Source organism: Lytechinus pictus, chromosome 13 (assembly GCF_037042905.1).
Source record: "Lytechinus pictus isolate F3 Inbred chromosome 13, Lp3.0, whole genome shotgun sequence".
NCBI classification, from domain to species: Eukaryota; Metazoa; Echinodermata; class Echinoidea; order Temnopleuroida; family Toxopneustidae; genus Lytechinus; species Lytechinus pictus.
This window is the reverse complement of record NC_087257.1, coordinates 25,905,970-25,922,240: the sequence shown is the minus strand read 5'-3', so window position 1 is coordinate 25,922,240 and position 16,271 is coordinate 25,905,970. Positions and strand designations below refer to the sequence as shown.

Here is a 16,271-nt window from a genome sequence, read left to right as displayed (position 1 = left end):
TTTTTTTTGTTGGGGGGTGGGGAGGGGTGGGTGGACAGTAGCTCTCCCCAACCCGTATTTCCCCGAATATTGTATTCGCGGAGTAATAATAATTGTATTGCATTATTTTGTTCGACAGCATAAGGCCAAGTAAAAAAAGATAGTAGTTGATCGTCCGGGTTTTCTGAGAGCAGTGATGAGGGAGGTCCTTACTATTTGCTATCTTGCTATTTTTTTTAAAAACAAGGAGGCATTTTCTCGGCCCGTTTTTTGACATCAGTGATGAGGGAGGTCCTTACTATTTACTATTTTTTTTTGCTATTTTTTATTCAAATGATTGTCAGGCCATGTCAAGCTCGAATTATGTGATCGATGCATGCTCAATATTAATAATAAATGAGTAGAAATATATATATATATATATACATGTATGCAATTGATTGGAAATCTATATGGAAAATGTATTATGCGATAAAAATCTACTGAAGTATTACTGATGTATACCGCTACTTGTTGTAAAACAAAATGTTCAAGTGAATGATTTAAACATTATTCTATATTAATATATATGTAAGGGTAAAACATGCATTTGGGGGAGGGGGTCATTTTTATTACCATGGAGCCATGTTCAGTTTTCCAGAGCCAATCTCTTTTTTAGCTCTGGGCATGGTTTCGCATCGCAGTTTCCAGCTGCTTGTATATTCGTTTACATAATGTTAAATACTGTTCAATTTTTATTCATTTTTTTAATTGATATCAAATGTTAAATGATTATTGAATTAATTGTTAATTGTTCACATAATGTTTATTATTTCAATATTTGTAACTGTTTATAGTGTTAGGCCCTAGATCTATTTACTAATTTTTACAATTGTCCATCAAATTGAATAGCTCGAGGAAGAATGAAGTTTATCAAATTTGAACAGAATTGGCACTTACTGGAATCCCATTAAATGATTTTCAATATTAATAATGAATAACCCACTTCAAATTATTTTTTGAATATTCAATGCATTGCCTGCTGACGTAAGAAAACTTGCCAGAAAATTCAATTCATTTCACAAATTCACATGTCGCGCCAGCACAGTCAATCACATCATCCCAGCACACATGCATTTACCCAACAGAGTCACAAGCACAGCTCATTCACAGTACTGGCGCTATCACTCACCAAAATACCCCGCTAAAATACAAATTACATCATTAAAATTGATTTATCTGCGCCATATTTCCAAAGCACGCGACGGATTAGTTCAGATGTAGGAAGCGGGGTCCCCGAAAATGCACTAAAAATAAAGAAATCCGTGATCTTTTCCGAGTTTGCAAACTTTATTTTCTCGCTAATTTATGATGGTATCTTAAAAATTCCAATAAAAAACCAAATCAGAATTTTTTTCCTTCTTGCAGTTACGGCGATATCGGACTTAGCAATTGTTTTTGAAGTTGCGAGAGAGATCCCAGAGCACATGAGAGCAAATCACTCGCCAATCTTGTGAATTTTTTTCGCTATTCAGCAGCCATAAAAATAGTAGATATCAAGAAAAATGATGCTGCAATAAAAAAGGAAAGCAGGCACGGAGGAGAAACATCACCATTTTTTTTTTTTTTTTTTTTTTTTTTTTTTAGCCAATTTTTGAAAATAGTAAATAGTAAAAATTTTCATGCGGCGGCCAAAATAGATGCGCGCGAGGACGATCAACTACTTTCTTTTTTTACTTGGCCTAATCTCTTTATTCATCCAATTTTCTGTCCGATTTGATTTTTTTTCACGCAAAATTTAGTTACGAACTTCGTTATTGGTTAAAAAAAAACATCGATTTTCATTGCTCGCTCACAATTTTTCAGTTTCGGTTCAGTTTATTTCACTCACATAATTATCTTGAGACCGATTAAACGCCACATTATATCCACCTTTTTCTGTCTACCCCCTTCCCTCCCCCTTTCCCCACCCTACCCCCCCCCCCACCCCAACCCCCCTCCCCCTCTCCATCTCTCTCTCTCTATCTCTCTCTCTCTCTCACTCTTTCTCTCGGAATGTGTATCTCTCCCTCCCTCTCCCAGTAGTCATGGTAGTAGAAATATCTAGCATTTAATTGCAGGAATAATATTGAAATGCTCTCTTTACATTTGAAGGACAGTTGGAATCCAACAGAAAAATAATGCTATGTTAATTAATTGTTGAAGGAAATCCTCTCAGTACAATAACAGTGCGATTCCTCCAGGCCTTTCAATTATTAGCACCTAAACAAGGAAAGGTGATCCTTTGAAGACGAGCAAAGGTCTATAAATAAAACACATTGCCCAAGAATGTGAGCACGAAGCGAAAATTGAAAGAAAGACCTACCTTAACGACAGGGGACTTGGATCCCTGGACAGTAATAATTGTCCGTTTGTCCAGCAGACGATGGTCAATACAACAGCATATTATTAACTAGAGTGTTTTCAGATCTCAATCACATCAGAATGCCTTTTTTTCTTGACGGGGGGGGGGCAAAATCTACTAAATAAAAGTCATAAGCATTTCCTAGACAAGAAATTAATCCATATTGTGCTGCATTCAACCTAGATAAAATCGAAGGCCTTGCAGGCATTTTATTCTTAGAAACACAGAACGCGTGTCACTCAGGTTGCTAATGAACAACACTCAGAACGTGTTAGCAATATGATAATATCATCAGTGCCCAAGTCACCGAATATGTATTTGCAAATTTTCGCTAAGCTATTTATAGCAGAAGACGTTTCAAGATTTGAGTCATTGGAAAATAAGTATTTCTTTATTTTCCGTTATTGGGGGAGATTGTTGCACGACGATTATATGGGTGTTCTACATCTCTGGTGATACACAATATTAATTGTACCTCCACAGAAGCCCTGTAACTACAATAATCTGAGACTCATTGCATAAGCATTGAAAAGGGTTCCGTTAAATGCTTACAATATTCTGAAACCGAATTAAGCATAACTCCATGACCAGATGACACGCGGACATGGCAGAGGAATTTATGCATCTATACATTACCTCATAAACTTAAACAATGTCTTGTTATTGATGTTTAAGAAGATGCCCAAATCTCATTTGTTTTGATACATTGCAAGTAGTGTTTCATTTTGTGTAGTTTTATTTCAATTATTTACCGATTGTATTTGTTTTGTCATTTGAAACTTTAGAAAAAACACTTAATAAAAAGTAATTATTATAATATTTCTTATGTATTCTCTAATCACCTTTGACTAGATCGCAGTCAATATCGCATTATGAGATATTAAGATTCTGATAGGTATACAAGATGCAATCAGTTGGCCCATAATCTAGTAATGTTTAATAGTTTACATTTAGAGTGCAGTCTCTCTGGATACCATGAATGAAGACTATTATTCCAATTGATCACTGTTGGATAATCATGACAATCTTATATAAGATGAAAAAAAAAATCATCTCGCTTTTCTGCCTCAAACCCTCCAATCATAAACACATCTCTAATCTCCAATCATATCTTGAGGAAACAGACAGCCTGAGCCACTTCAAAGTTTGACTAAAAACCCCTCACATACATCTGGCACTACGCTCCTTGACACTATAGCATGACTATGATGAGATCTGCACCGCATCACTTTTGACAGATATTTATGACACCTAAAAATAATAACTATAAATTACAATTGTAAAGAAACAATAATTAATAGAATCCAAAAGTCAAACTCTCTTCTAAACTACCAATACGCATTAACCCTTACCTTAATCTGAAGCGTTGGTTGTAGAATGGTCACAACCAAACAAGCCAAGTGGCGTCTCTTCCTGACCTCAATATATTCCTCCAAATCGCTGCTCTGTTTCCAAACTATCTCCTGAAATGAAGAGGATTAAAGTATTTTAGAGATTTCGAACGCAGTGATGTCTAAAGTGAGCAACCAAATCAATGCGATGTGTACACACAGTCTCTGAAGCGAGTGATGTGAGCGCCCGATGAAGCAGAACAATAATTACCAGAATATCAATATCAATTATTCGATAGGTGTGTGTTGGGGCCGGTGAGAGATCTGCATGATTCGAATAACAATTCAGGGTTTATAATCACGAATAAATCAACACATCTATTTAGTTTGGCCAATTGTCATATTATAACGCAAGGCATGATCAAATATGATAGCATATTTCATCATCATCATCATTATCATCACCATCATCATCGTCGTCGTCGTCATCATCATCATCACCACCACCAATTATTTCTCTTATCATAAATCATCGTAATAAGTATTCTATCTATATATACTGTGTGTTACCTTTACCTGTTCCTCACAATGGTATAGGTAGTCTAAAGTGGAGTAAGATAACCGAAATCGTAATAAAAAAGTATGTAGCGTAATTCAATTATGTATGGCTACCATCATAGAGAGGCACTTTTGATATCGGCATATCGACTTATTTTTAGACATAGACACGTTTCAGAAACATGTTATTAAGAGTTTTTAAAATAATCTGACCAGAGAGTTTCTAGACCAGGTTTGTTTCTCAAATATCGATTTATCTTCCTCGAAAATAAAAGTGGCAACTGGTTCGTTGACATGAATCCGAAATCCGAACTGATTTGTCATTCCGAATGACAAATTTAAATTCAAATAACAAACCAGCAGTTGTGCGTAAATGTTATGGCATAGAAACCAGAATCAGTAAAAGTGTTATTACCGTGAATATTAACGATTTTCTAGATCATCTTAATACTAAAGATATTCCATCCGTCTGGGGTTAATAAAAAGGGCTATTTTTAACATGTTAAATTCGAACTGGTATGCTGGCTTAAAAATCTTGATATCCCAAGGGGACAATTCTCGGGTCAACATCTCAGTCCATCTTGCCCTGTTCCAATCCGCAAGTCGTCTGATCAATACTGTCGAGGAGAAAAGGATTAAGGGTACAAAGCCAAGTGCTACGCTATCCTGCACGACTTAATCCCTCCTATTCTTCCCCCACAATACCCTTGTCTACGGTTTTTATTAAAAACTCGGATCATCTCTCATCTGGTCGGAATAAGGATCTATAGTCCTTCGTTGTGGTCTATGAGAGTCTGGGTGGACAAAAAAGGAGATTAACTGAAACTGTACGAATGTCTGCTACGAAATGAAAATGGTATTCCTCTGGGTACTATGTTGTATCAAGGAGGTTGTATTCTACTGTTTCATAGTGAGCAACTGTACAGCATAGTCGTTCGATTTCTCATTTCTTCCTTATTGCATAATGGGGGCCAAGGGTAGACAAGAAAGAAATTGATTTCTTGTCAGTCATAACGGGCCATAAAAAGCATCCCGTGCCATCGTGACTTGGTGCTTCTTAATTGCCCACAATTAGTCAATCGAAATAGGGAGAAAGAAAAGGCTAACGCAGATATCGATATCACTGTCAATAAGACTATTTTGAAAGTGTTTTATTCTTGGTGAGTTCAACATCCTTATAAAATCATGAACATGCTCTTTGCATATGCAAATTTAAGTTACAGTGCTTCTTCGTGCCGTTGGCCGAATGAGCAGACTAATTATACATTGATTTTAATACCTGAATATTGGACACGAGACGAAAAGTTCAAAGGTCAAAGAATGGATTCTCAGAATTCTAAGGAGCTAGAAGGGGCGTGGAAACTAGATTTATGTTAATTAGAATTATGTTAGTTTAGGCTAACTTAACTTTATGAAGGAAATTTAGATTTACATTTATTTAGTTCAGTAAAGTTAAGTAAAGTTCAGTTAAGTTTACTTAATGTTACTTTAGTTAGATAAAATAGGGCAAAGTAAAATAAAGTTATAATAAATTTAGCTAAGTTTACTTTAGCTGAATCCAGTTAACTTGAATTAAGTTAAGATAAGTTTATTTAAGTTAAGTTAAGCTGAGTTTAATTCATTTAACTTTACATAATGCTTCACAATAGTTAAGTAAAGTAGAACAAACATAAATAAAGTAAAGTTTGATGTATTTTAAATGTGAATTAAAATTATATTAAGCTAAGTTTATTTAGTCAACATAATTTACATTACATTAGTTCAGTAAAGTTAAGTCTACTTATTTTTACTTTGGTTAAATAAAATATAGCACAAAGTCAAGTCTAGATGAATTTAGATAAGTGTACTTTAACATAAAATGATAAGAGTAATTAAGACATGTTTACTTAACTTTAATTTAGTTAGATAAAATATATAGCAAAGTAAGGTGAAGATAAGCAGAATTTAGTTCAGTTTACTTTATCATTCACTTTATTTGAGCAAAACAGAGCAAGAAAAAGTTAAGTAAAGTACAGTTAAGTTATGCTGAATTAAGTCAAGATAACAATTAATTCAAGTGAAGTTTACTTTAACTCAGTAAAGATAAGTTTATATTCCTCTAGTTAAGTGTAATAGAGCAAAGTAAAGTTAAATTGAGTTAAGTTAAAATCGGCTGAGGTGTTTTGAGTTTAGTTTAGTTTAGTTCATCTATATTATGTAAGCTTAGTTTAGCTCATTTTATCATTTATTTTCACCTCATTATTTGAATTCTTATCTTTATTTCATAATCCCTTTTTGATTAATAACTATTAACTTGTATTTTATTAGTCATCTTTAAAAAGTCTCCCAAACATTTCCAAGATGACTCGTACTGGAACCTTGTCCACTATGTACAATGCGCGGTCACACTGGCGAAACCTATCCCATGCTGACCGATGGCTTAACATCATGTGTTATCGGTCTGGGGACGGTTTCGATGATGTGACTGTAACATATCATTGGGCCGTAAACACAAAGCTTAGAAATCATTTTTAGGAGAATAACTTTACGATTGATTGCATTGACTACAATGTACAATCAACGTAAAAATCAAGCGTACTAGCCTTTGTGTTAACATGGTTAAGGGGCACAATATCAAGTCCCTTGAGAGATCAAAATGCCGACATGTTGGCGTGTATTGTTGGATGTTTCTGTAATCAAGTAATCAATGACCTTCGATCGATTACTGTTATTGAATAATCGGGAGGGGGATCATCGCATAGTATGTTGCCGCGGGCTTAATTAAAAAAAGAGGGACATATTTAAGACAAAATTGAGAATAGATTAACTTTATCTTTTTTTGGAGCTGTATGATCTGGTGGATCTATGCAGAATGTTTTGGTCTGTCAAGCAGCCAAGTAATTCAGACTCGGGTTGTATCTTTAGGATCTGTAGTGAATGCCGCGGTTGTGAAGTACGTCCGTGGCTTAGTTCACAACACAATAAAAGTGCGACGAAGTTTCCACAAAATGTCATAATACTTGCGCCTTTAAACATCATGCAGTTGGTGTAAAGTTATACTCAGTTGGTCTCACCTCAAATAATCAAATATTCGGTACATTTCGTTCATTAAATAGGGAAATACTTAGTGGAATTCATAAGACAGACAAACTTTCGTTTCCAAAGCGTTTTCAGCAAACTTACTGAAACTATATCGGCTGTGTAAGTTCATGTCAACCACTAATGGTATATTTGCTTTATATTCCACCATTTGGCCCTATATTGATAAAAGGGAACACATTCTTTTCAGAAAATACACCTAAACTGAAGAAATAGGCCAAAATTCAAGGTAACTTTAAAAGTTATGTTTTTGTTTTTGGTGTGCGTCACCCTGTGGAGCCGTGATATGTGCAAACGCCGGGATATGTGCAAACAACGGTATATGTGCAAAATTTCGCCGGGATTTGTACAAACAACGGAATTTGTGCAAACGCCACGCCGGGAAATGTGCAAATCTGTCAAAATTTATCAACGGCATCTGTGCAAACGTGACGACGGGATATGTGCAAATGAACAATTTTCACGGGAAAAGTGCAAACCTCCGGGATATGTGCAAATCACTGCATTTATCCATATAAAGGCTATTTCTCATGAAATGTTTCAGTCATAAAATTACTGTTAAAAATGAGAAACATGTCTGCATAAGGGAGAAGCTACAATGACATCGGCAATGAAACGCTTTTCAGAGAGGTGGCGGGGAGGGGGGGGGCACCAACCTTAAATTGAAGACCCACTATCTTTTGGAATAACATGGATGTAGAGTGTAGTCTTTTAATGCTCCAGACCCGGTCATTTAATCATTTGAAGATCCTTCTGAACTAAGATCCTGTACTAAAGCATACATAAGGAGCATAGCCATTCAAAAATAATTTTAAAAAATGCAACACCTCACCATCTACCAAATTAAGACCTTGTAGAAATGAATATAGAATGTAATCTTTACCCTAGACCTTGTTGTATCAATTAAAAAAAAATCAAATTTAATACCTCACCGTCTAATTCCTATCGAATAAGTTGTTGTTGTTGTTGTTTTAGCTTATACGGCGCGTGTCATTCAGTAGTGAATATTTGCGCCAAAAAAAACCCACATCCACCGAGCCGGATTCGAACCAGCGACATAAGGTTAATCATCAATCATCTACAGTCCTCCGCTCTACCAACTGAGCTATCGGTGGTTACTAGTACTGGGTTTAAAGTGTAGTTTTTGCTCCAGACCGGGTGATTAAACAAATTCAAAACTATTTAAGCCCCGCCATCTTCCACTACTAAGACTCTGTTATAAAGAACGTGTATATAACGTATTCTCAATTCTCCAGACCCGTTTATTTAAACAAATTTTCAAGACCCCACAGTCTCATTCCTGTGAAAAAGATGGATATAAAGCGTTGTCTTTTCTCCAGACCCTTGATTAAAAAACCTTCAAAATTAAGACCCAAGACTAAGACTCCGTTATAAAGCAAGGGTACATATCGTAGTCTTTACTCCAGACCCGTTAAAAAAAATTATGTTATAATCTTCAAAAATAAGACCCTGTAAGAAAGCATGGATATAAGAGCACAGTCTTTACCCCAGACGCTGTTATTAAAAAAATTAGCAGATCTTCAATTTGACGACCCCACCGTCTCATATCTGTGGGCAAAAATGGATATAGAGTATAGTCTTTACTCCAAACCTGGTGATTAAAAAAAACTTAAATAGTAAGACCCCATCATCTTCCAAACTAATAGTCTATAAGTATACATGTAACAAAGCACGGGTACCTATAGCATAGCCTTTACTCCATATCCATTTATTAAAAAAACTACACTGTACACTGTATAATTACGCTGTATACCCATGTGCTACATTACAGGTTCTTAGTATTGAAGATGACGGGATTGAAGTTTCGAAGATTCTTGATTTTTTTTTTCAAATGACTGGGTCTGGAGAAAATAATAACTCTATATCCATATGCTTGATGACATAGCAATGGTTTAGAAGATGGTGAGGTTTAAATTGTAAAGTTTATTTCTCTTTTTAACCACCGGGTTTTTAGTAAAGACTAGGCTTAGCTAGTCTAGGTATAGCGTTATTCCTGTTGTTTGGAAGAATATATGGCCAAGATTGAGTATTAAAAAGTAGACTAATAACCTTCATCTTGTAGGGTAAAGTCGCATTGGGTCTGGAAAAGGAGACTACCAGCATGGGTCGGCAGAGCAAAATTGATAGGGGAGGGGAGGGCACAGCGAAAAAGGGCACTTCCTCTTTTGAAACAAAAAACTTTTTTAAAAACAAAATAGCATAATGTACCCTAGTAGGGTAATAAGCAAAATGATTGAGTGGGGCAAAAATGGCGTGTGGGGCAAAAATTCTTTAAAGCTGCGAGCGAGCGAGCAAAATTTTGAAACTTTTAATGAAAAAAAAAAAATTTGATATATATTTTGACATAGAGAACACTATCATATTTCACCACTTTTCTTTCCTTTTCTTCTTTTCTTTTTATTGGTATTGAAAACTTTTGGGGTCCATGGAACGAGGTACATTTCTTAAGGGGGCAAGTGCCCCCCCCTCTCCCTCTGCTCAGATGCCCCTGCATAAAAGAAAGGACGCTAATTGCAAATACATATACCTTATATTAGCAAATTGGACATTTGAACAAACCAGAAGAGAAGGGGCATTTATCAGAATATTCATATGGGGCACTTGATCAAAGATGAAAATGTACACACTACAGAAGAAGAATTTCACTCTGAAAAGGGGCAACTTAACCCTATCTAGGTCGGGGTATTTTTGGAATTCATATGGCCGGGGGAGGGGGGCCTCCCAGGCCCCCCCCCCCCTTGAGATCTCGGCCGTCGACCGCGCGATCGCACCGAAAATTGGCACGCATGTTGTCTGGGATATAATCTACAAAATTGTATAGTAATTTATTTCATGCAAATCGTTATTACGTAATTATGCTTATTTATGCGTAATTAGTATGCAAAATCATACTTTTTCCTCTAACTCCGTAAATAAAGCTCCAAATGTTCTAATATTTGGCATTGAAACCCTTTGTGATGTTCTTAGCAAGTGTACATGAAAAAATTGTGATATCAGATCAATTTCTTATGTATGATATTGTTTTTTTGCAATTTCTTGTATGTATTTCTTTGTTTTTTGGACCTTTTGTTTTTTCATTGTTTTTTTCAATGAAATTCGTTGGGGACTCTTCTAAGATCATAAACAGCATAAAATACATACATTTAGGCGTGCAAAACTAAAAATAATCATACATTTATGATTTTTGGTTGAAAACACAATTTACATTGACTTTGTACACGAAATCACGTTTTTGAGCAATTTTTGGTCTGACATGCACTTACGTAACATTGCATAACTTCGGAACCGCGTACCCGGGTGACGCAAAATTGGTCTCAAAAGGTGCGGAAGACTTGAAAGTAAAAAGTCCGCGAGCAGCGCGGTCAAAAAAAATTGCGCGACGAAAATATCGCGCGACTCGTTGAGGGGGGAGGGGGGCCTCCGACGCCCCCCCCCCCCGGTCTAGATAGGGTTAAAGGGGCGAGAGGAACATTTTAAAAGGATTTTTATTATTTAAATATGCACTTTTAGAAGGGATAAGAACGCGAAATAAGGAAAACGGGCAATGACAGGGCATGAAAAGAGCGGTTTTAAGGAATGGAAACTTATCTGATACGAGAATGGGCACTTATATTTATAAAAAGGTAAAGGGGCACACTTTAACACATAAAACAGGTTCTTCTAAGATGAAAGGGGCAAAGTTCTTGGGTTAAAAGGGAAAACTGTTTAGTGCTTCAAAAATTGGGGGCACTGTGAACCCCCTGCCCCCCCCGGATCGCAGCCCCTGCATTCATATCATATGGAACATTCGTTGTAAAATCGAGGTGTATGAATTGCAACCTAAAAATATTTTATTTAGAGAGTAAAGTGCATTGCATTTGTGGGTATATAGTTCAAAATTAATCTTGTTGGTAAAGTGCTCTAGTATGACATGATTGTGTGGGAAATATTTGTATATACGTTAGTGGGTACAGTGTTTTTACACATGTGGCTGATATTACACAAGCTGGCGTCACTTTGGGTGTGTTAAAAGAGATTGGAAACAATGTCTTGTTTGAATGTTCATAGATTCATAAAAAATTAATATCAAATGGCATAGTAATCAAGACATTTTTGGTTTATAATTAAATTTTAAAGAAATTCGACAACTTCTGATGAAATCTGGAAATGAAATCAACAGATCAAGTTCAATGTGTGTATCAGTGGAAATCATGCTTGCCTCTCCCACCCGCTTTAATAATTGCCCCATGCAGTGTTCGAAACAGTACTAAATAAAAGGTGACACGACATATACTCCCGCGAAAATTGCGACAATTAATATCTCAGAAGGCATAGGATTAGTGTTAGGATTGTGATAGAGTTTTTGGTTCAGAATATTGTCATGATTACGATTAGGGTGTATTTAGTTTTGGAGGTTAGCTTTTATGTTTCGCTTAATGGTTAGAATTTCCATCGTCGCCAGAGCAAATGTCCACTAAGCCTGGTACCCCCCCCCCCCCCCCCACTGCCTCTCTGAAAAGCGTTTCATTGCCGATGAAACTAGCTGTAGCTTCTTCCTTATGCAGGCATGTTTCTCATTTTAACAGTAATGTTATGAAACATTTCATGAGAAATATCCTTAATATGGATAAAAACAGTAATTTGCACATATCCCGGAGGTTTGCACTTTTCCCGTGAAAATTGTTCATTTGCACATATCACGTCGTCACGTTTGAACAGATGCCGTTGATATATTTTGACAGATTTGCACATTTCCCGGCGTGGCGTTTGCACAAATTCCGTTGTTTGCACAAATCCCGGCGAAATGTTGCACATATACCGTTGTTTGCACATATCCCGGCGTTTGCACATATCACGGCTCCACACACCCCACTATTTGCTTTTATCATGTTAATTGTGTCTGCTTATATCGTTTATATTGTCAAGATAGTACACAATATGTACAACGATTTATTTTTATATCTCAGATAACAGGCAGTGCAGCTCACTTTTCCCAGAAATATTACATCATGGAAACACTTTTACACTGGTCTAAACGCGAAAGCTAGCCAAGCCATCAATCCCTGCTGAAATATAGTACACCCGCCGCCTATCGAAGATGACTTAACTGTTTTATGTTCCCGATTATCTGTATAACGGCATTTAATTACATTTCACAGGATAACGCCATCTCTTGCTTGCTATCCGTCTTATGCTATCCTTCCTCCCATTTCATCAATCACATTAAGGGTAGTTTCACCCTTACGTCAATTTAGTGTTAAAGGGGAAGTTCACCCTGACAAAAAGTTTATTGCAAACATAGCAGAAAATATAATACAAGATTTTGCCGAAGGTTTGATATAAATCCATTAAAGAATTAAAAAAAAGTTAATAAAACTCTAATTATTTGCGACGTCATATGCGAGCAACTTTCCCACATATCGTATGGCAAAAAATCAATTGAATATCATTTTCTCAGAAAAATGACAAGGATTTTAAATATATCTTCAGTATATCAATACACGATTCATTTCACACCCGTTCCTAAAAAGAAAACCAAATATAAGTCGTCACGAACCATTGAAAAAAAATACGCTATATATTACATAACATTTAGGGCAACTGCTCGTTCATGACGTCACAAATCCAAAATTTAATATTCTAATAACTTTTTTAATCTTTAATGGATTTTCCTCACACCTTCACCAACACTTTTTACTATTTTTCTGCTAATTTTACAACGAACTTTTCTTCATGGTGAACCACGGAGGTTTGGCGACTAGCGGGAACGGCGCTACTGAGGATGGGGAAGGAGGTGCCCCCTACAATTTTCAAAAAGTGAACAAAGGAGAAGAGAGAGGCCAAAGGAGGAAGAAAAAGGCTCGAGTTATGTAAACCCTATAAATTCTATTGCAAAAGAAACGTCACATTTCGATCGTCTGCCTCCCCACCCCCCCCCCCCTCCTCACACATTGAAATACCATGGTCAGATGGTGCCGCCCCTGACAATGAACCAAAAATGAGTAGAGTTAGGACTTGGGACAAACTGTTAGTAATCTGTTATTTTCTTTCGCTCTCTTTCTCATTTTCTCTTTTCTCTTTATCTCCACTCCCCCCGCCCCTTTCTCACCCACACCCCCTCTCTCTTTCTCTCTCCCTCTCCAGCGTACGCTCTCCCCATCCCCCCTCTCCCTTTATTCAATACACCTTCCTTCCATGTTTTTTCAGATTCCTCGCGGTTCAGTCCTAAAATAGATAACACTCGAGCTGTTAAACCATTAACAACGATTAGATTAATGGCGGGCTTTTCGCTTTGCATAAATCATGTCGACATTGATCTCAAGACGAAAGTAGGAAACTGGTGCGGACGTGTAATTTCACAAGACAAACTTGCTTCGATGATCGTCTAAACAAAGCATGATTTACTGTCAAAAGACATGACTAGGAATAACTAACATGAATATCTCCATTTGCTGCAAGCGTAAACCAGCCACGGCCCATCAAATCGAACATCATTCAAAAGCACTTAAAACATGAATGTCCTGGACGTACAGAGAACAGAGCATCTCATGATTTCATTTTAATGTTGTACATATTGGTAAAATATGATGTATTGCGGAAGGCATGTTGTAAACTTTGATGTATTGTGGAGCGTATGTTGCCCAATTTTATTAAGATTTTTACGTTGATTTTTTTTTCGTTTATTAGTCTTTTGTGCCTTAATCACAGAATAGACAAACAGAAGACAAGAAATTAAGAAAGAGGAAAGTTTTCGTCAATCAGGTATCAATCAATGATATTATAGGAGTAGATCATATTCATTCATAAACACGTTATTGAACGGCATGAACATCTTACGTTTTAGTTTTATTACAAAAAAATATATCATACATAAAGAAGTTCTACATTTAACATGTTTGTTACATATAAATTTGAGCCTTAACCATGATTCGTATCGATTATTTTCTTCATTGTATGCGAAATTAACAATTAGATGTTAGATTGATGAACAAAATAAATGTCTATTTGTAAAAATATGACATATAAGTATCCCAACGAAAAAATAATCCATGCAATTTAAAGTACAAGTCCAACCCAACAAAAAGTTGATTTGAATAAAAAAAGATAAAATCCAACGAGCATAACACTAAAATTTTTATCAAAATCGGATGTAAAATAACAGTTATGACATTAACAGTTTCGTTTCGCTTAATTTCACAATAGTTATATGCACATAGTCGGTATGCAAATGAGGAGACTGACGACGTCATCCACTCACTATTTCTTTTGCATTTTATTTTATGAAATAATTATGTCAAGTGAAACAAAGATTAATTCCCCTGAACATATGGAATTAGCGTTGTTATAAAACTATATTCTTCAGTCAAGTAGGTCCTTGTTTCAAATCTGTAAAAAAATGAAATATTATATCATTCAAACAATAAAAAACAAAATAAATAGTAAGTGAGGGACATCATTGACTGTCTCATTTGCAAGTCACTGAGTTGTGCATACAACTGTTTTGTGAAAAATAAGCGAAAATGGCAAAACTTTCTTATTTTACATCCGATTTTGATGAAATTTTCAGCGTTATGCTAGTTTGATTTTCTCTATTTATTCAAATCAACATTTTTTGGGAAGGACTTGCCATTTAACTTTAAAATAGTAACGTTGCCTTTTCACAAAAAGTTATTTAAATCATGGAGGTAGAACTCTCCATGTTTAAATTTAATAACGAATGAGATGCCAGACTATCAGTCGAATCGTAAAAAAATACTAGTATACATTAACGTTCTGTCTGGTTATTTGTAATGAAATTTGTAACGAGGTAAAAATGGCAAATTAGCATCAGCTATCTTATACATTATATGTTAAGAAATGTTCACTTATAACTATTCAAACGTGTCTTGAGCTTTGTTTTAAAGGACAAGTCCACCCCAATAAAAAGTTGGTTTTAATAAAAGGAGAAAAATCCAACAAACACAACACTGAAAATTTCATCAAAATCGGTTGTAAAACAAGAAAGTTATGACATTTTAAAGTTTTGCTTAATTTCACAAAACAGTTATATGCACATCCTGGTCGGTATGCAAATGAGCAGACAGATGACGTCACCCACTCACTATTTCTTTTGCATTTTATTATATGAAATATGGGAAATTCGAATTTTCTCCTCATCATCATCTCTCCTCAACTCTTATTCCTCCCTGAACATGTGCAATTACCATCATTTTAAAATTTTGTGGTTAAATCAAGTTAGTCCCAATTGTCAAATCTGTAAACATTGAAACATTGTATAATTCAAACAATAAAAGTGTCATAACTTTCTTATTTTACTTCCGATTTTGATGAAATTTTCAGCGTTATGTTTTTTGTTTTTTTCTATCCATTTAAATAAACAATTTTCTGGGGTAGACTTGACCTTTGATAGTAATTAAAGGAATTAAGTGGACGACACATGTCCATTCGTCAAATAAGACTGTTTACTTGTGTGATCTATTTCTTTCAGTGTACTACAAAATAGAATACATGAACTATTTAGTTCTAGGGCCCCTGTATAAGAAAAGCTTTTGTGTGGGACCCTATACATGATAGGTAAACATGTAATATCAAGTGGCAAAAAAAACTAAATTCAATGATTTAAAGTGACAATGCCATCGTATCATATATTATTCAGCCAATAACAATCAGTTCAAATCAAATGAAACCAGGGGTAGTGAACCAAAATGTCCCCACAGAGATCCGCGGATTCAACCAAGCCTGCATGGTTTATGTTACGGTCATTTCTATACGAAACTGGCTGCAACCGGACCGATTGTACATTTTGTATGTTCTGGAACAAGAGCAATAGAATTGGTCGGTCTGCAGTCATTTTTACCGATGTGACGAGAACATATTTGACTACCAGTATTGTATACTCCGAATGAATCTCAGTTATATTGTACAAACTCATTGAGCAGAAT

The 16,271-nt window shown here is 35.7% G+C and overlaps 1 non-coding gene across 1 annotated transcript; it reads right to left on the bottom strand.

The window, feature by feature from the left end:
- Positions 1-8,358: 8,358 nt before the first annotated feature.
- TRNAY-GUA (transfer RNA tyrosine (anticodon GUA)) lies at positions 8,359-8,444 on the bottom strand. The gene is given in 2 exon segments: positions 8,359-8,394; positions 8,408-8,444. It is a non-coding gene; the product is annotated as a tRNA-Tyr (tRNA).
- Positions 8,445-16,271: the final 7,827 nt, after the last annotated feature.